Source organism: Protopterus annectens, chromosome 5.part1 (assembly GCF_019279795.1).
Source record: "Protopterus annectens isolate FY-2018-M chromosome 5.part1, PAN1.0, whole genome shotgun sequence".
NCBI classification, from domain to species: domain Eukaryota; kingdom Metazoa; phylum Chordata; order Ceratodontiformes; family Protopteridae; genus Protopterus; species Protopterus annectens.
Genome location: NC_056736.1, coordinates 485,376,665 through 485,397,500, shown reverse-complemented (window position 1 = coordinate 485,397,500; position 20,836 = coordinate 485,376,665).

Sequence of the window (20,836 nt, the reverse complement as noted above, 5' to 3'; positions counted from 1 at the left end):
AATACCGAAGGCCAAAGCTGAAAACATTTACTAGGTTTATAGTAGCAGAACTTGCCATTTTTAAATGCTTTGAGTCACAGCAAATAAAGGGGGACTGTGGTTTCATTTGAGCTAGGTTTTTGGGTTTGATAGTAAATGTATTCACTATAATATACTAATTTAATCTTGTATAGAATAATACTCTATGGCCTGGAGCAGGTGTCTAGCCTGCCTTTAATCTGAACTATCCTGAAAAATGGTGTATCCAAATATGTTTATTTAGACCTAGGTAAAGCTTACAGCTTACAGTTTCTTGCAGGAATTGTCAATAGTTTGATGGCAAATTAAGCCAATAGTTTAATCAACATATATATAATCATTTGGTTGAGGGGGGATGAACTGAGGGCATAGGTACTCAGTGAATGAGCAAACTGGTCTTCTCTACATCCATGCATCCCCCAAGAATTGTATAATGCTTCTTACCTTTCCAATAACAACAACATCCGTGGTAGTGGTGCTGCAGTAGCGTTGTCGCCTCACAGTAAGATGCAGTCTGGTTCGATTCTCAGCTAGAGAGTCTTCTGTGAGGAGCATGCGTGAATGGGTGTACCTTCGTTGAAGGTTGTGCATCAGGGCTAGCAAATCGGCACGTAAAAATCAACTACCAATCATTAGCAGACTGGAGTTCTGCTGTGGCGACCCCTAACTGGGAAAAGCCGAAAGACACAACAACAACAACCTTTCCAACAACAAAGTGGTATATATATATATATATAGTTCCACTTCACAAGATCGAATGGAAGGAAGCTCGAAATTCATAATCTCGAGACCAGAATCTCAAACTTCCATTCACTCGAAAATGTGAATAGGAGCCTTAGGTTTAAAAAAATAAAAAGTTAGCTTACCTTATTGCAGGGGACCAGGTCCCCCTGTACCCTAGCAGTTAAAATGTGAATGTTCAGTGACCGCACTATAGCGGAGGAATGGAAAATCTTCTGTTTTGCGCTTACACGTATAGCACGGAATGGAAGATTTCCCTTTCCTTCACTATAGTGCAATCTTGGAATAGGTATATTAAAGTAGGGGGATGTGGGGGTGCAGGGGTGGTGAAGCCTCCCTACGAAAACATTTGAAAGGTGTTTTTTTTTTTTTTTTGTCCCTTTCATATGTTCGAGTTTCTCTAAATTTGAGATTCTGGTTTTGAGTTTAGAGAAATTTGATCATATGAAGGGGAATATATATATATATATATATATATATATATATATATATATATATATATATATATATATATATATATATATGTGTGTGTGTGTGTGTGTGTGTGTGTGTGTGTGTGTGTGTGTGTGTGTGTGTGTGTGTGCATATATATATACATATATATATATATATATATATATATATATATATATATATATATATATATATATATATAAATATATATATATATATATATATATATATATATATATATATATATATATATATATATATATATATATATATATATATATATATATATATATATATATATATATAAGGTTTGGTAACAAACCAATTTTGCAGGGACATCTTCAGAGTGGGGTCAGATAAATATATTGGTAGGTGTAAAGAGGGTAAGGGTGACGAAAGGGTTAAATGGGAAGGGAAGGATGATTGGGAGGAAATGAAGTATGGGTAGGGAAGGGCTTAATAGGTTTATGCAAGTGGAACTGGATAAGGAAGCACATTTTGGCATGAGCTTGCTACCCATGGTAGGGATTGTGGTTATTTGTCAGATTAGGTAGGGCAGAGAAGAAGGACAGGAGTGCCCTCTTCTGTTCCCCCTCTGGTTTTTGATGGTCATTCCAGTGATTTGGAAAAGGAAAACAACTTGATAAATAAGCAAGCAGGGATAAGGATGCTGGTTATTTGGTTGGATGTTAATTCAATAAGTGGTAAATGAAGTGAATAATGGGATGCTGCTTCATAAGTAAAATAAGTGGGATGTGTAACTCAATAAATGGTAATGAAGTGAGTAGTGGGACACTGCTTCATAAGTAAGTGAGTTGGAGGTATGGACGCTGCTTACTGGGTCAGGATGGGCAAGGTCACGTTGTCCCAATTAACATTACATGAGGTGGATGCTGGAATTCAATCAGCTATATTGTGTTTCAGTTGTAATTAATAAATATTGGATAGCAAAGGAAAGTTTAATAAAGGACGTCAAATTTCATTCGGTGTGATGTGTTTACTGAAGAGGACTGGGACAAAAAAAAAAAAAAAATATATATATATATATATATATATATATATATATATATATATACAGAGACACAGAGACACAGACGCACACACACACACACACACACACACACACACACACACACACGTGTGTGTGTGTGTGTGTGTGTGTGTGTGTGTGTGCATGTGTGTGTGTGTGTGTGTGTGTGTGTGTGTGTGTGTGTGTGTGTGTGTGTGTGTGTGTGTGTGTGTGTGTGTGTGTGTGTGTGTGTGTGTGCAGATGACTTGAAAATCAGGGTTCTTCTCATATCACCTAAGGATAATAGAGAAAAAAATGGTTACCTGTATAAATTTAACATAACCAGACCTTAATGGTGGTAAGGTAATGGTAGTCAAATGTATGAAAAGATATAATAAAACTACATTACATAATGAGTACATAGTTAATATAACTAAGCTAAGGAATTTAGGACTAGGAATTATAGGGTCCATAGTTGCACTTAACAATGTAAGATAAACAGAGAGTTTTGCTACACAAATGCTATATCAAGTAAGGAATAAACTTCCACTAGAGGTTAAAGAACGTGGACACAAATCCATTAATAATATCAAGAAGACTGTGCTCCTAAAATGTCTAAGATCTATAAATAAAAGATCATCTGAACTTATGGATTTGTAACTCAAATCAAAAATGCAACATGTACAAAATGATTATGAATGTATTTCGTGAACTTATTTACATTTAAATGTCATCCTTCACATAGGACATACCAAAAAAAGAAGCATAATCGTTTGACCTATGAGTTTTTAAAGAAGTAAGCAATCAAGCAAGCAAAACTAAATAAATAGTTCAGCCTGCAAGTTTAATCTGTATCAATTGTCCTATTCCTACACGCATTCTTAAAAATGATGATTGATGTGTATATTACATCTGTGGCTTTGGAGTCAGCTATTGATAATGTTGATAGCTTTACTACTGTATAATGATTTAGGGATAGTAACTAGTTGTATACTAGACCTTAGTTAAAAATTATTACACAATGTTACTACTTACATGTGATAGTACTGATTTTAAGCATGTTATACAATGGCACAATTTTAATGGGTGTTTACTATACTATAGCTAGGATAGATGTTAAAAGCTGACCTGATTTCACAGATAATTGAGATATAGATGCCTATTCCTTTGAGATTCAGGCCAAATGTTACATTTTCTGACTACCTGCATGAAAAAAACACACTTTATCTGCAGGAGAAAAACTTTTCAAGAGCCCGCTGTATGATTCAATCTGATATAACACACTGAATTTGATGGACATCAAAGTAAACATCCAGAATCAGCAGGCTTTGCATTCAGTAGCTAGTATCTTACACATAGGCATTAGTAACAGTGTCTCTGACCAATTAACTTTTTACCAGCTGGTTAATTGTACTAGTACTGCCACTGCTTTTGTTGAAACTATTACTGCTTATACTTCTTTTTTACTGCTGCTTTTATTTTATCTAGTTTTTTGGCATCAAAAGTTTTAGTGTTATATCATGCTGTTATAGTATACAATGTTACTAATAGTTTTGCAATGAATCTTGGGAAGAATTAAAATGATGATATGCTTTCTTGTACCTTTAATGACCAAGAACTTCCCAGAGAGGGAAGAGGATAAAACAAATCATGATTAATAAATGAGTTTCTCATTTCAGAAGTGCTTCTCTATTTACATATTTATTTATCTTTTTAAGCAAATAAGTTCATAGACCAATTTTCTCAGGTTGTGCCATGACTGCATCTGTAGAAGCACTGATTAAATGAATTGCAGTGATGACCAGACATGCGCAAAACAGTACAAATATCCAGAAAGAGATGCAGCATAAATTACTTTCATGTTACTGTCTCATTTAAATTAAACCACGGATGGACATTGTGTATTCTGTCTCTTACTTGTGAGTTTGTGTGTGTGTGTGTGTGTGTGTGTGTGTGTGTGTGTGTGTGTGTGTGTGTGTGTGTGTGTGTGTGTGTCCATGTGCGCATATGAGTCTGTCTGTATTTGTGTGAATGTTCAAGATTTATTTTTTCATTTGTTAACAGCTGGGTTTTTTCTATATAGGTAACTATTTGGTCAAAAAAAATTGTAACACCAAGGCAGCAGTTATAACATCAGGTTTATAGATGACAGAGTACATTCAGCAAAAACAAATACAGCACTACTTCCCAAATAATAAGAAATTTGGTTCAGTTTTTCAGTCTAAAAGACAAAAATGAGCAACTGAACATACTTACCAGAAATGTAGATTTATGGAATCTTTGAATATTGTTTGCAACTTATTGCAAATTGTAAATACATTAAATACATTATTCTACAAAGTTTTGTAACTGCTTTCCAGATATTTTGCTTTGGTACTTTAGTTTAAACTTCTTTCATAGTGGAAATATAACTAATAATATTTCTGAAGACTGCAAGGTCTCTAATGTGGTTTTACAACATGTTTTGTTACATTAGAGTTAATTAGATAGGTTTTGAATGATGAGAAATTAATGTTCATGTTGTCCTCAAGAAATGTATATATAGCATGCATACAATGTGTGGTTAAAACAATATATTAAAGTCAGTACAGCTAGAAAATATTAAACGAGACATTCTCTGAAATGTAGGAGGGTCATAGAAATGTACACACAACGGAAAGGCAGAGACATGACTAATGATGCAAAGAAGGGCAAACTGTATGAATATGGCTCAGGACAAAAGTTTGAATATTCAGTAGTGGTCCTTAATCAAACTGTGTCTGCTTGGTCACTGGATGCTCTGCATTGCAGAACACTTCATGCAGAGGTACTCTAGTTATACTTTACAAGGGCAGCAATAAATTACTACTGAAAAGATAAGTACAAAATAATTAGATTCTTCGTAGCTTTTTGTTCTTAAATTGCTCTAATAGAAAAATGAATGGAACAGTACATTTTATTGCTCCAAATTAACTGTGTACATACATACATGTATATAGATTTATTGTTTTAATAAACTGAAGTAACTCAGTCTCTTTTTGTTTTAATAAACTAAAGTGACTTTTTTTGACATCCCGGCTGTCTATCGGAATCCGTTTTGGTTTCTTGAGGTGTTGGTACATATGTATGCATGTATATATATATATATATATATATATATAACTCTGTTGTATCCATATAATAAATCCTAACTTTCAATACAAAAAAAAAAGAAAAAAAAAGAAAAAAGATTTTTTAAATAAATAAAAAAGCGCTTTCACGAAAAAATTCGCTTCCTCAGGCGTTCACAACTCAAAGAATAGTTATATATGTTTTTTGCATGTGTGTGTGTGTGTGTGTGTGTGTGTGTGTGTGTATACATATATATGTATATAACTTGCTAACTTGCTCTAATACACAGATTAATGTAACAGACACTGGTACAGTACATTTTATTGCTCCAAATTAGCAGATGTGTACATGGATATATATATAGATTTATATATATATATATATATATATATATATAGAGAGAGAGAGAGAGAGAGAGAGAGAGAGATGTAGGTATAGATAGACAGATAAATAGATAGATACATATAGGTATAGATATATAGCTATAGACACACACACACACACACACACACACACACACACACACACACACACACACACACACACACACACACACACACACACACGCACACACACAAAGACAGAGATGCAAGTATGTATTGTACCTTCAATGCTCAGGATGCTCAAATGTTTTGCAGTTAGGTTATTTACAAAGTATTAGTTTAAAGGTGTACACACTTATGCAACCAGCTTATTGTACATTTTTTATTTTTTATATTTTTCCACTAAAAGATTTGTTTGTTTTTCAATTTAATTTTATAGGTTATAGGTCACATTAAAGTTAGGAAAATTTTTGAAATTATTTATTGCGGTCTCATTCTTTTATATCACAAAAACCTGGCATTTTAACACAGGTGTGTAAACCTTTTATATTCACTGTAGATATAGATATAGATACTGTAAACCCTCAGTTAACCGGCACCCATGGAGATTGGTAGATAATGGATGACAGTAGTTTCTGATTGCTTGAGAGTTACTATTAAAAATAGGCCTGACTAATACTGTACCCTATACTATTTGTTTGGTTTGACTTGTTTTCAGGTTGGGAAAAGAGGGAATTTATGCATATCTTCCTTTTTAAAACTTCTAAACTGTAAAACCGTAAAGTATGCTTCTGTGTGTGTGTTTGGGGGGAGGGGGGGCAGAAAGTGCAAAACATGAAAATTATACTTTAATTCTTCAATTGTTTTTTGCTTGTTGCTTGAGAGTGCTGGTTGCTTCAGTTCCAGTTAACTGAGAGTTTATTGTATATGTTACTGACAAGCTATCGAATGGCTTGTTGAACCAAAAGAAATGCCAGCACAGCTGTATGAAAATCAGATGATCTAAGAAGCCGGCAGTGTTTCTCTGTGAGAATGCAGCACAGTGTGGATCAGGAATTTCACCCTTCCTCACTGCAGTGCAATCATGGAGTTGGTATATATAAATTAACAGGGGGATTATGAGGATTGTGGAGAGGCATGGCCCTGCAGTAAACAATATTTTTCTCTTTTTTTGTCCTTGTTTTGATAGGCTGCTGATGAAGAAGTTACACTGAAGCAGTTGCCCTACAATCAAAGACTTTTTGAATGAGTTCATGGACACCCATATCTCTCTCTCTCAACATATATGTGGGTGTATATATTTATATATACATATATATATATATATATATATATATATATATATATATAGATATATAGATATATAGACACACACACACACACACACACACACAAACACACGAGTACCAGTAACTTTGTTGAATGATACTTTGGTTGATAGCACCCCTGGATAGAAGAACTTACCCATTTCACTGGGGACTATGTGATCTTGTAGTCAGAGCAGAGTGTATAATTAGCAGGGAATGTGGGGAGTTCAGTCCCCCACATAGAAATTGCAGGAGGGTTGTCCTCCTGCAAAAAGAAAAAGAATATACTTTCTTTGCGTGTGTGTGTGTTTTTTTTTAAGTTTTGCATGTGACATGAGTAATGCTTGGCACATGAGTAGTAGCATCTCAACATGCATAATGTCAATCAGTTTGCTTCAGTATTATGCATGTTGACATAAATGGCACGCAATCAGTTTCAGGAATTCTCAATATATATAGAAAATAATACACGCACATATAGGTATAGACATGTAATATTCTAGCACATGAAAGTATACTCTTTTCTATAGTCAAAATACTTTTTTTTCTCACCTGAAGTGGCATAAACTCAATGTTTGCATAATTAAGAAAGCTGTTGGTATGATATTTGGTATAACTGTAAGAGATATTGATTTACTTTCAATTACTTTTGCTGGACCTTCAAATTTAACACATTTAAGAGTATATTCTGTATCTATATTTATGAAGACACTTATGTTGTGTAACCTATACTTATACAACTTTGTGACTGATTAATGGATTTTAGTAATATATGTAGCAAGAATAGATGTAGACAATTAGGTAAATAGTTGTACACTTTATTGTGCTACTATTTTGGTGCAGTATGCAAAACTTCAATACAATAATGCAAAAAATGAATGTTTTTGAGTTTTGTGAATGCCTCGGAAAGGCACATTCAGAAGGTGCGGGGAATTACATTCTTTTTTGTGTTCAACTACAGACAAATAGGGGCAATCATTGGAGGATATAGCTTTCATAAGTATTTGAGCTAGGTGGAAGGATTTCTTATGTATATTTTTATTTATTTTATTTTATTTTACATTTGTTAACCGGGCTAGTCCAACTGGATACATGTCCATTTTCAGTGGAGGCCCGAGGAGAAAAGCTCTGCTATCTACTACATGACAGGTATAAAATACAAGAATGTACAATAATAAGCAAGGCGTTTAAGTACAATTAAGGATTATCTTTAAAAGGTGACCAGACAGAGACATAGCAGTGAAGAAGTTCAGGCAAACTTAATATGTAACAGAATTAATAACATTATTTAAGAGATTAACAATAGAAATTTGAGTAAATTCTATTTTTAGTAGGGAGAGACAGTTACCCTACAGAAATGGAAAGTGTGAAATATTAGAGTTGGGAGAAAGAGGAGAGGGGGCAGGAGAAGGGAGTAATTAAAAAGGTCAGCTAGGGTTATTGCATTAGAATATTATGATTCTGTGATACTAAAATTCGAGCTCACTGCCCAAAAATGAGCTCAGGTCAATATTGCCTGTGTAATGCCTGTGTCAAATTTGAGGGTGTGTCCTCTGTTTAACATGTGAACAGGGGTTATTCATCCTGAATAGAATAATAGTAAATCCTTTATGTTTAGTTTCAGTCCATAGACTTGACACCAGGAGTTAATCAGATTAGCACCTCTTGTAAGATATGGGTACCTGATGGAGAGTTACTAACCACATCATGTTTGCAGTCATCTGCAAACTCTATAATGCACAGACCTTTGATATCAACTTGGACATCTGCTAAGTATATGTCAAACAGGTGTGAAATCAATATAGAGCCCTATGGCACACCATTTATGAACAGCCTTTTAGAGAAAGTGTAACATCAACCCTGACTGTATGAGTTCTGCATATGAGCCAGATAAGATAAATACATGGGGATTAATTTATAAGCAGATGAGCTAATAAATAATCAGAATTTGATACAGTATCAAAACTTTAAACAGGTGTAAGAATGTACTTTGTACAATCTGTGTATTTTCCAATGCATCAGTTACATAACCTGTAAAGTTCACAAGATACAATAGGTAGGAACATCTCTTTCAGAAAGCCATCCTGGTTTTTGTTTAGGGAATATAGGCTGTGCACTTCTTTAACTATAAGGTCCATAAATATAGATTGCATTACATTACCTGCAATGCTGGCAAGCATTATTGGTTTATAGTTCCCAACATCAACGTTAGAACTGTCTTTGTATGGGGGTACTGCTGTATCTATTCTCTAGGTCTCAGGCATGTTTCCTGTGAGGGGGGTATGATGAGGAGATATCCTGGTATATTATTGGCAGCAATGCAGCTAGTATTTTTCATTTTGAAGAGGACATTTAGACCCTGCTCAAAGGGAGTTTGGGGAGAGGCAGTTCCTGGGTGATAAAGGAGGTATTATGAGGTGACAAAATGGAGCAGATAGCACCATATTTGTCAGATAGCAAGTTGGCTATTTTCTTAGGGATATAATACACGGTACCATTTGAGATCAGCTTAGTGCACTATTCTGAGTAACTTATAGAAATACAAACATACTTAAAGAATTCATTACAGCTGCCTTTGGAGGATTCAACAATATTTAGCTCAAAACTAGCATTGCAATTTCTGCTCTTTAGCCAGAGTTGACTGACGACCACCTTGAGCTCACATATAGAATTACAGTATTTGTGTTTTCATAGCATCCCTAAGTGTTGTTGAGAATTTATCTTGTGCTACTGGCAAAGAACAGCAGGAGAAGATAAAATAACTTCATTCGGCCCTACATACAAGCAAAATATGTGGCAGAAGAAAGTGTCTAACTCCTTTTACAGTTATTGCTGCTACACGGTGACACTCTGTTTCAGCTTGCCGTCTGTTATCATTGTATTTTATCAATTTTCTAGGGGCAGGAAAGTAAGTGAAACACATCTTGCTCCTGCACTTTGTTTATTATATAACTCATAATACATTGAGCAGATAAAAAAGCTCCATTTATTACAAAATATTATTATTGGGTCTCACCAATCATAGCTCTTATTATTTATTCTTTTTGGATGCCAAGATACACATCCAAAGCTTTGCTTTGTAGATACATTTCTTGGCATTCATGTCTGAAATACATAATACCTTGGTTAACACTGTAAACCCGATCATATTCCTCTATACTGCAGCTATACAGATCAGTGGCTAAAAGCCATGTGTACCACTAAAGAATCTGTCACAGACTTCAATCTACATTCATTTTTTTTTTTTGTCACTTCAAATGGTTTTGCAACTTTTAAAAGCTGTTACTACTTCCTCAGGCTATCATGTGGTGGATGCTGTGTATGACAGCCATGAAAGTTGTGTCCATCAAAATGTATTCTGTACCTTTCTGATGCCACATACGTGTCTAGCAAAGTTCTCTTTTTCCCTACTTCAGAGCACAGCCAGTGGGCTCCATTGTCTAAAATGTAATAACAAGCAGTTCAAAGGCACACACATCATACCTTTCAACTGTCCAGATTTTCGCAGCATGTCCAGATTTTTGCCTCAAAATTTTTGTCTGTTCCTCATAAAATTTGTGGTTTTCTCGTAAATCACTGGGATGATCTGAGGAATGAAATCACTAAATAATGACATACTTTTGAGCTTCAGATTTCCCATCCTTTAGAAAATGAGTTTTAACACAAACCTACTATTCTGGCTACTTTTTAAGTTTACAAATGAAATATTTAAAATCTGTCCCTGTTTTTAGGCCTCTGTCTCCCATTTATGCCAAACTTTTCCAGAGTTCTTGGGCAAAGAGGTTGAGAGGTATGATGCAAACAAGAACTGACAGTGCAGATATATAAAGCAAGGACAGCATAATATAATAATAAGCACAACTGGACAATGAAGGCAGAGGTACTAAAATTAATGGAATAGTGTACTGTGATAACTACATAGCTATTATTAGTGCCAAATTCAGGGCTGTGTTACAAGTTTCTGTGTTTGCCCATACCTTACTTGGATAAAAGGAAGTTTCTCTGTTCAATGTGAGAGAGGGAGCTTTGAGCAGCGCATCTGTCCCTGGAGGAGTGATTTCAGCACAGAAATTAGTAGTTTATTGGCCATTTTGGGCTAATTTCTCTTTCATTTCCCTGCTATAAATCCTGCATTTGCAAGGTTTTTGTGCTAGTGTACAGCTCAGCAAGCTCCTGCCTGGTGCCCTGCAGAGTTCTACAGCAGCAGAGAGACAAAAGAGAGACTTTGGACTGATTAAGTATCATTTTTTGCATTTTCTTGCTGCCTATAGCTAATTCCGCCTAAAACGCCAATTTTCTAGAGTTTCTGTGATTTAAAAAGCTTGTTTCAGCTACATATTGTTCTTATTTTATTGCCTGCACTTTAACAAAGTACTTTTTGTGTTTAAATTACCTGTTTAACTATTGTAGGCTGCACACTCAAGTGTGATAGCCATTTCTGTGCATTTAAAGTGTTTTTTTGATTGTATCTGCTTTATTTTCTGAAAAAAAAAAAAAAAAACAAAAAATATATATACTTGTTTTTCTGCCTTTCTAAGCTAGTATAGCCCAGTGTTCAGGTTAGTGCTAAATTTAGGGCGGTGTTACAAGTTTCTGTGTTTGCCCATACCTTACTTGGATAGAAGGAAGTTTCTCTGATTACTGTGAGAGAGGGAGCTTTGTGCAGCCTATCTGTCCCCAGAGGAGTAGTTTCAGCCCAGAAATTAGTAGTTTATTGGCCATTTTGGGCTAATTTATATCTCTTTCATTTCCCTGCTATATAACCCACATTTGCAAGGTTTCTGTGCTAGTATACAACTCAGCAAGCTCCTGCCTGGTGCTCTGCAGAGTTCTACAGCAGCAGAGAGACAAAAGAGAGACTTTGGCGTGATTATCGTTTTTCTGCATTTTCTTGCTGCCTTTAGCTAATTCCACCTAAAACACCAATTTTCGCGTTTCTGTGTTTTAAAAAACTTGTTTCAGCTACATATTGTACTTATTTTACTGCCTGCACTTTAACAAAGTTGTTTTTGTGTTTAAATTACCTGTTTAACTGTTGTAGACTACACACTCAAGTGTGATAGCAATTTCTGTGCATTTAAAGTGTTTTTTGATTGTATCTGCTTTATTTTCTGAAAAAAATACAAACAAAAAAATATATATACTTCTTTCCTGCCTTTCTAAGCTAGTATAGTCCAGTTTTCAGGTTAGTGCTGAGTTCAGGGCTGTGTTACAAGTTTCTGTGTTTGCCCATACCTTACTTGGATAGAAGAAAATTTCTCTGTTCACTGTGAGAGAGGGAGCTTTGAGCAGCCTATCTGTCCCTAGAGGAGTGGTTTCAGCCCAGAATTTAGTAGTTTATTGGCCATTTTGGGCTAATTTCTATCTCTTTCATTTCCCTGCTATAAAACCCGCATTTGCAAGGTTTTTGTGCTAGTATACAGCTCAGCAAGCTCCTGCCTGGTGCTCTGCAGAGTTCTACAGCAGAAGAGAGACAAAAAAGAGACTTTGGCATGATTAAGTATCATTTTTCTGCATTTTCTTGCTGCCTTTAGCTAGTTCCGCCTAAAACACCAATTTTCGCGTGTTTCTATGTTTTAAAAAGCTTGTTTCAGCTACATATTGTACTTATTTTACTGCCTGCACTTTAACAAAGTCGTTTTTGTGTTTAAATTACCTGTTTAACTGTTGTAGGCTACACACTCAAGTGTGATAGCCATTTCTGTGGATTTAAAGTGTTTTTTTTTATTGTATCTGCTTTATTTTCTGAAAAAAAATGTATATATATATATATATATATATATATATATATATATATACTTGTTTTCCCACCTTTCTAAGCTAGTATAGTCCAGTTTTCAGGTTAGTGCTGAGTTCAGGGCTGTATTACAAGTTTCTTTGTTTGCCCATACCTTACTTGGATAGAAGGAAGTTTCTCTGTTCACTGTGAGAGAGGGAGCTTTGAGCAGCCTATCTGACCATAGAGGAGTGGTTTCAGCCCAGAAATTAGTAGTTTATTGGCCATTTTGGGCTAATTTCTATCTTTTCATTTCCCTGCTATAAAAGCCGCATTTGAGCAGTTTTGCACGCCGGGCAGCGCCAGTTAGCTAGGGTATAACTGTTCCTTGCTCCACAAAATCTACTATTCAATTTTTCCCTTGGAACTAGACAAACTTTCAACGTAAGCACTCAAACCATTCATGTCTCATACCGGCACTTGCTCAAAACTCATAGCAAGCACTAATAAACCTTAGCAATAGACCCCCCCCCATTCTGTAGAGAAGGACAAGGCTCTCTATTCGACCTTACCAGCCAATCAGTAAAACAATTCACTGTACCTATCCAGGCATGTCCAAAGGGCAGTTTCAGGTTTACTCTTCAGTCCAACTGGTGAATCTGGGCATTTTGAGGCAATGTTACAATTGCCTTATGTACACAGACAACCCTCTCCTCTTTCCACCAAACACTAATTCATGCGAGAGATGCAATTATACAGCCAAACTGGAGGCTAAGCTCTCTCAACCCAAGACTGGACCAGGTAGTCAAGAGGAAAAGGGAATTACTTGCATCATACCACCAGTCTCACATAGACCTATGAAACCAGCACTGGCAAAAAACACAGATAAATACACAAAAACATACTCAGAGGCTCTAAATAAAAATCTGCAGAAGCAACAGAGATCTCCAAAGCAGAGGTCCAAGCAACCTCCACCCCCCAACAAAAACCACGAAACACATACTTCACAAAACTAGTGTGTCACACAATCACAGCCCTTAAGGCAAAATAATATACCCAACACACTAGTAATAGGTGACTCTATAGTCAGTCACACTGATGTCCCACTCACTAGGCTGAACAAGGAGAAGGTTACTGCTAGCTGCCTGTCGGGTGCCAGGATCCACTTCATAACACAAGCACTCAGGTCACTCCAGAACAAGTACAAATATGACTCTGTCATTGTCCATGTTGGTGTGAATGACCTGAGCAGTACCTCCCTGGAGTACATGAAAAGAGACAAAGAGGAGCTCTCTGATCACATAGCCCAGGCCAGTATGACCCTGACCCTGGGTTGCATCCTGCCATCGCCAAGAATGATACTACGGTATAGAGAAAAAATTATCAATTTCAACAACTGGCTAAGCTTCTGGTGTCATTCAAAGGGGATCCAGTGTCTGTCAGCCTGGGATGACATGCTCGACAAGCCACGCTGCTTCGCTAGAGACGGCTTGCACCTTTCACACTTAGGCTTTCGAATACTGGCCAAGGCTCTTGCCACCCCATAGTGCCTGTTTTAGGCAAGGCTCAAAAGACAAACCCACTACCATAAATAGCACAAGTAACAAAAAACTGAGGATAATGATACTCAATACCAGAAGTCTAAACCTCAAAATGCACTCGAGGAACTCCTCAGTATGGAGAAAATCGATATATGTGCAGTAACAGAAGCCTGGTTTAAGGCTCCAGAGAGCACCCCAGCATTACCAGGCTACAACTCATGCCATACATTTTGGACAAAAAACCCGGACTGAAATACAAAAGGTGGGGGAGTATCCATATTCATCAAGGATACCCACACCTCCAGGTTAGTGGCACAGCACGATGATTCAGAGATCATCCACATGCAACTAACAATGGACAAAACTGCTATTCAAATTATAGCTTGCTACAGATCACCCACCATGTCCCAGGACCCCCACTCCTCATTCCTGGAAACACTGGGAAACATAGAGGTCCTACCAAACACCCTGATACTGGGTGATTTCAATTACCGAAACATTAACTGGGAGAACTACTGAAGTACAAACTCCCTTGCCCATCATTTCCTAGAATTTATAAACTCAAATGCCCTGGATCAACTGGTCAACACCCCCACCAGAGGTGACAACATATTGGACCTGGTCATCACCAACATGGGCAAATGGTGTTCCACACTGGAGGTCAACCCCTCGCTGGTTAGATCTGACCATAAACTAATCACTCTGGATATCCATATTCTGCCACCACGCCTGGTCAAAGAAACCACCGTGAAAAACATTTCAAAAGAAAACTTCACGTTACTTAAGACCTAGGTGGTTAGTTTCAAAGCACCCATGCTAAAGGATAATGCTGTCCAAGCTGCAAAATCCTTTACTAATGCACTCTACGAGCACCTACAAGAATGCATGGATTGTGCTATCCCAAATAAAACCAAGACTCAATTCTCCAAGAAAAGGAAACCAGTCTGGTGGACCCCTGCCATAAACAAGCTATACAACAGAAGTAGGAAACTAGTACAGAAAAGAGTAAAATCCCAAGAAGGGAAGACATTCCTGATCAGTATCAATAAGAAACTACATTCCCTCCTAAAATCATCCAAGGCTAGCTTCAAAAGAAAAATTGCCATGGACTCCAAAGATAATGACAAGGCATTCTTTAGCTATGTCAAGAATCTAAGTGACAATTCTCAGATCTGCTTGGAGTTAGTGCAGAATGGCACAAAATGCACTAAAATGACTGATAGAGCCAACATCCTGGCAGACAGATTCAGTGCAAACTTCACCCTCCTCTCACCCCCAAAAGGGCCCATAACTATACCAGAAGAATGTACTGCCCCTGAAATCATAGACATTCTAGTAAGAACAGCCCTCTCCAAAGCCAAAAACACAGCATCAATGGGACCGGACGGTGTCCCAGGCTGTGTTCTACATGAGCTCAAAGATGAACTAACCCCTCACCTAAACAAACTGTTTAAACTCAGCCTCTCCACAGGCTATGTACCCACAGAGTGCCGCACAGCAAAGGTTGTTCCACTCCACAAAGGTGGAGCCAAAATGGACCCCGGGAACTATCACCCTATAAGCCTGACTAGCTTGTTCTGCAAATCTATGGAGCGCATCATCATGGATCTCATTAACAGAGACATTGGAAACCTCCAAACACTGGACCCTAACAACTTTGGCTTTGTTTACAGCAGATCATGCCTCCTAAACCTGGTGGACTTCTTTGAGACAGTTACCAAGGCTATAGACGAGGGAAAGTTGGTCCACACAGCCTACCTAGACTTTGCAAAGGCCTTCGACACCATTCCCCACTCAGGTATTATAGACAAGCTCACCAGCCTGAACATAAACCCCTACATCATGAGATGGGTTGCCAACTGTTCCACAGACAGAACCCACATGGTAAGGGAGCTAGGTCTGACTCTAAACCGGTTACAAGTGGCATTCCCCAGGGCTCAGTCCTAGGACCCCTCCTGTTTGGCATATACTTTTCAGAGGTATAGGCAAGCACAGGAGGACTATGGCTGACCAAGTTCACAGACGACTGCAAACTAGGGGCTATAATTGACTCTCCAGCTGACACAGGCATCCTCCAAAAGGGTCTCACTGAGACAGATACCGGGTGTCCAAACCATGGCCTCAAGCTAAATGCCAAAAAGTGCATAGTCATCCACTTTGGAAAAAACAAAGTACCCACAAACTACCACATAGGTGGTAGCCCCCTAAATACAGAAGATGTAGTTAGGGATCTGGATACCCAAGTAAATAGTAACCTCTCCTTTGATAATCAGATTGCCCAAGTGGTTAGAAAATCCTTCTATGTGGCCCACCTAATCACAAAAGCGTTTGCATCATGATCGAAAGAGGTCATTGGGCCCCTGTATGCATCACTCATCATACCCATCATAGAATACAATGCCCCATTTGGGATGTAACTTACAAGACACCTGCAACAACTGGAAAGACCACAGAAGTACCTCACCAAGAGGATCACTGTCCTCAAGCAGATGCTTTATGCAGCTCGACTGAAGAAACTCCAGCTGTACTCGGTTGCATACCACCTACTCAGAGGTGATCTCTGCCTGACATTCAAGGCCTTGTCCAACCCAGATGTGATGGACATGCTCCACCTAAAGAAAACTATATCCTCATGAGCCACATGCTTCAGAGATCTAAACCTCACCACAACAATAAATAGGACATGCTGGAGGGATAGATTCCTGTCCCAGAGACTTCCCATGCTCTGGAACAAGATTCCAATCTACATTAGGCAGAGCTCCTCGCTAACCCTCTTCAAGAGAAACCTTGATGAGTGGATGGGAAACAGAAAGTTTACCCCAGGGATCACTTCAATGGCTCTGCTGGACAGAGGTACAGGGAACTAATCTAAGGGTGTGGCGAAAGCCAACACATTCCGGCTAAGCTTATAAATGCCTTCGGGCAGATAGCCTAGTACCTACCTATGAACCTGTGAACCTATTTGAAACATGTCTGGATTTCACACATAAAGACACAGTAAAATTAGATAAATATGTAGCAGATGTTACCAACATTGTGTAGTGACTAACAACCTACTCAGTTGAAGAATCAAAGAGAGAAAATTGCTAAGAAGCATAAAGATAATGATTATTATTTGAAACTATGATAGTAGACTTTTTGGTTCATTTAAATGCAATGATACCTAAATGTACTATCTGGAATCTATACACTGTGGAATAGAAAGCTACTGTATAGGGCACAGCTATCTCCTGGTGTTAAACACTTGGTTCAGAAGTCTCTCATAAAATCTGGTGACATACATACATATGCATACATATATATATATATATATATATATATATATATATATATATATATATGTATGTATACACACACACACACACACACACACACACACACACATATATATATATATATATATATATATATATATATATATATATATCGCCCTTCTCAAAATAAATAACAATAAAACTTTATGCATTGCCTCCCTGTACATTCCTCCTGGTAAATCCCTATATTGCCTGGTTCACTTACAACATAAATAGTGAGGCTATAATCCTAGGTGATGTCAACATAAACTTGTCTTCCATTGACTCATCTACCCCTTCTCAAAGCATCAGCCTATATCAATTCACACAGCTAATCAAAACCCCTGCTAGACCAAATAAAGATTACACCACAGGTAGCATCCTTGACTGGATACTAGTCTCCCACCCAAACCGAGTTTGTGATAGTAGTACTCTTGCAGACTCCCTTAGTGACCATCTCTCTGCCTACATATGCCATTCCCCCGCCACCATCCTCTTTCAACACAGGCACATTACCACCCGCAACATGTAAAACTTCAACCCCCTAATTTTCTCTAATACCTTAAAACAGATAGACTGGAACCCTCTAAAGTCCCTCCCTTTAGATGCCGCAGTCTCACATTTCAGTAGAATTTTCACTGATATACTTAACCACTTCGCCCCCAGTAGAACCAAAAGACTCAGATCCAAAACAGCCCCCTGGCTAACTAAATACACAGAACTACTTATGCATCACCGACATAAAATCTGGAAATACTACCAAAAATGCAAAACTCCCAACTCTCTTGCTGAATACAAGCAACTGCAAAATCAAGTAAAAAAACAAATAGCCATTGACTGCAAATCCTACTACCTTAACCTTCAAAATAATCATAAAACCAACCCCAGGAAATTTTGGAATAGTATTTCATCAATATTATCCCCAGGCAAAAAAGAGAACCCTTGCCCTGACCCAGACACACCAGACCTCCACCTAGCTACCCAATTTAACTCCTTTGTCATTGACTCCATAGGCAAACTCACCCCTTCATTCCCTAACAACATCCCCTTCAACTTAACTGATAACAAAAACTTAACATCCATGAACCCTAAGTCCTCCCCTTTTACTCTCAAATCCATTCCTACCCACACTATAAAAAAGCTCCTACAAAAGTTAAAACCTTGCTCTAATGCCCCAGATGACATTCCATCCAACTTTCTCCAACTAGCTGCTGATGGCATAGCCCTTCCAATCAACATCCTAAACAATCACTCCATTCAGGAGTCCTATGTACCATACCTCTGGAAAAAAGCCTTCATCATCCCCCTCCATAAAGGAGGTACAAACTGTTCAATCTCCAACTTTCGTCCTATTGCTATCCTATCCCCTATCTCTAAGATACTCGAAAAATGTATTCACCTCCAGCTATTACCCTACCTATTGGACAACCAACTCCTAACTCCTACCCAACATGGGTTTATACCAGGACATAGTACCACCACTGCTCTTCTTTTCTTCCTCAAAATCATTAACTCTGCTTGTGACTCTGGGAACATAGTTTCTAAGCTCCTCCTCGACTTATCTAAAGCTTTCGACACTGTCATGTGCTTCTACTTTCTAAACTCTCCCATCTTAATCTCTCCTTTTCATCTATCAAATGGTTCGCCAGCTATCTCTCAGCCAGGGAACAAGCTGTAAAATGGAACTACTGCACTTCCTCTTTCCATTACACCCCAACAGGTGTACACCAAGGCTCTATTTTGGGTCCTTTACTATTTAACATTTTCATCAATGATTTCCACCAAAAGATCCCCAATGCTAAACTGGTGCAATACTCAGACAACTCCACTTTCATCTGCTTAGCCAAAACTCTTCCTTTACTTGTAAACCTTATGCAAGAAGCCTTCTACTCCACTGATTCCTGGATGCTTGACAATCATCTACCCCTGAAAGCCTCCAAATGTCAAATAATGATCGTTACCCCTTCTAGACATACTGCTGCTGACAAACCATCCTTCTCTATACTTAGCCTAAACAAAACAACTATTGAAATAGTTCCCCATACAAAACGTCTGTGCGCTCTTATCGATGACCAGTTAAATTTGATATCTACCTAAAAAACAATATTAAAAAGACTCATCAAAAACGTGGTATGCTTTATAGACACAGACGCTACCTTTCTCTGTCTTCTAGACAACTCCTATCTACCACCTACCTACTACCATCCCTTTTGTATGGAACTCCGCTACTCTCTAACCTCCAGTCATCCCTTAAATCTAAACTTTCCTCATGTTATAACAAAATTTCAAGGTTTGCCACAGGATCCAAATCCTCTGCTCACCATTGCAACTCCCTACATGCTCTAAAATGGTTGGAACTCCCAATCTACCTAAATTTCATTCAACTAACTACAGCACACAAGTTAATTTTCAAACCTTCTAACTGTCCATCACTCTCCTCTTCCCCAAAACTTCAGCAGTCACATAGAACACTTACATCCACAAATCAGAACCTCTTAGAACTTTACAAGCCTTTACACGCACCAGGGCAACTTCTACTATCATTCTCCCTTGCCAGATTATGGAACTCTCTTCCCCCTTACATTAGAACTACCCCAAACCTACCATCCTTTAAAACCTACTCCACTCTCACCTCTACTCCCTCTGGGAGTGCTCTTGTACCCATCCTATCTGATTCCTGATACCTATACCTATTCTATTCTACTCTAATCTCTGCAACTGCTTCTATTCATCTCTCTAAAATTCCTTTGCCTAAATACATGTAGTGTATTAAATGAAAATAAATGTATTGTTTGTGCTAGTATCTTATAAGTGATTGACTCAGCTCATATATTTCAAGATATGTAAAATCTTGCCTTGCTGTATATTGAATGTTAAACTGTTGTTCTCATATGCTGTACTAATACATTGTATATTGTATATTGTCTTTCTGTCTGGAGCTTTTCTCCTCAGGCCTCCATTGAAAACGGGCTACCTTGGCCCAATGGACTTTCCCGGTTAACAAACTGACATAAATAAATATATATATATATATATATATATATATATATATATATATATATATATATATATATATATATATATATATATGTATATCTATCTATATATATATATATATATATATATATATATATATATATATATATAAAATTTCCTATATAATTTCCTGAACTGATGATGCTTGTCCTTAAAATAAGCAAACCAGTGTTACAACAATTGGTTGTTGATGTCTTAATGAATTTGTTTTGCAGACATTCTTTAAATATGAAGTTTGCACTTTTTTCATTATTTATTTATTGATTTATTGATTGATTGATTTTTCATGTGTTACAGCACCATAAATCA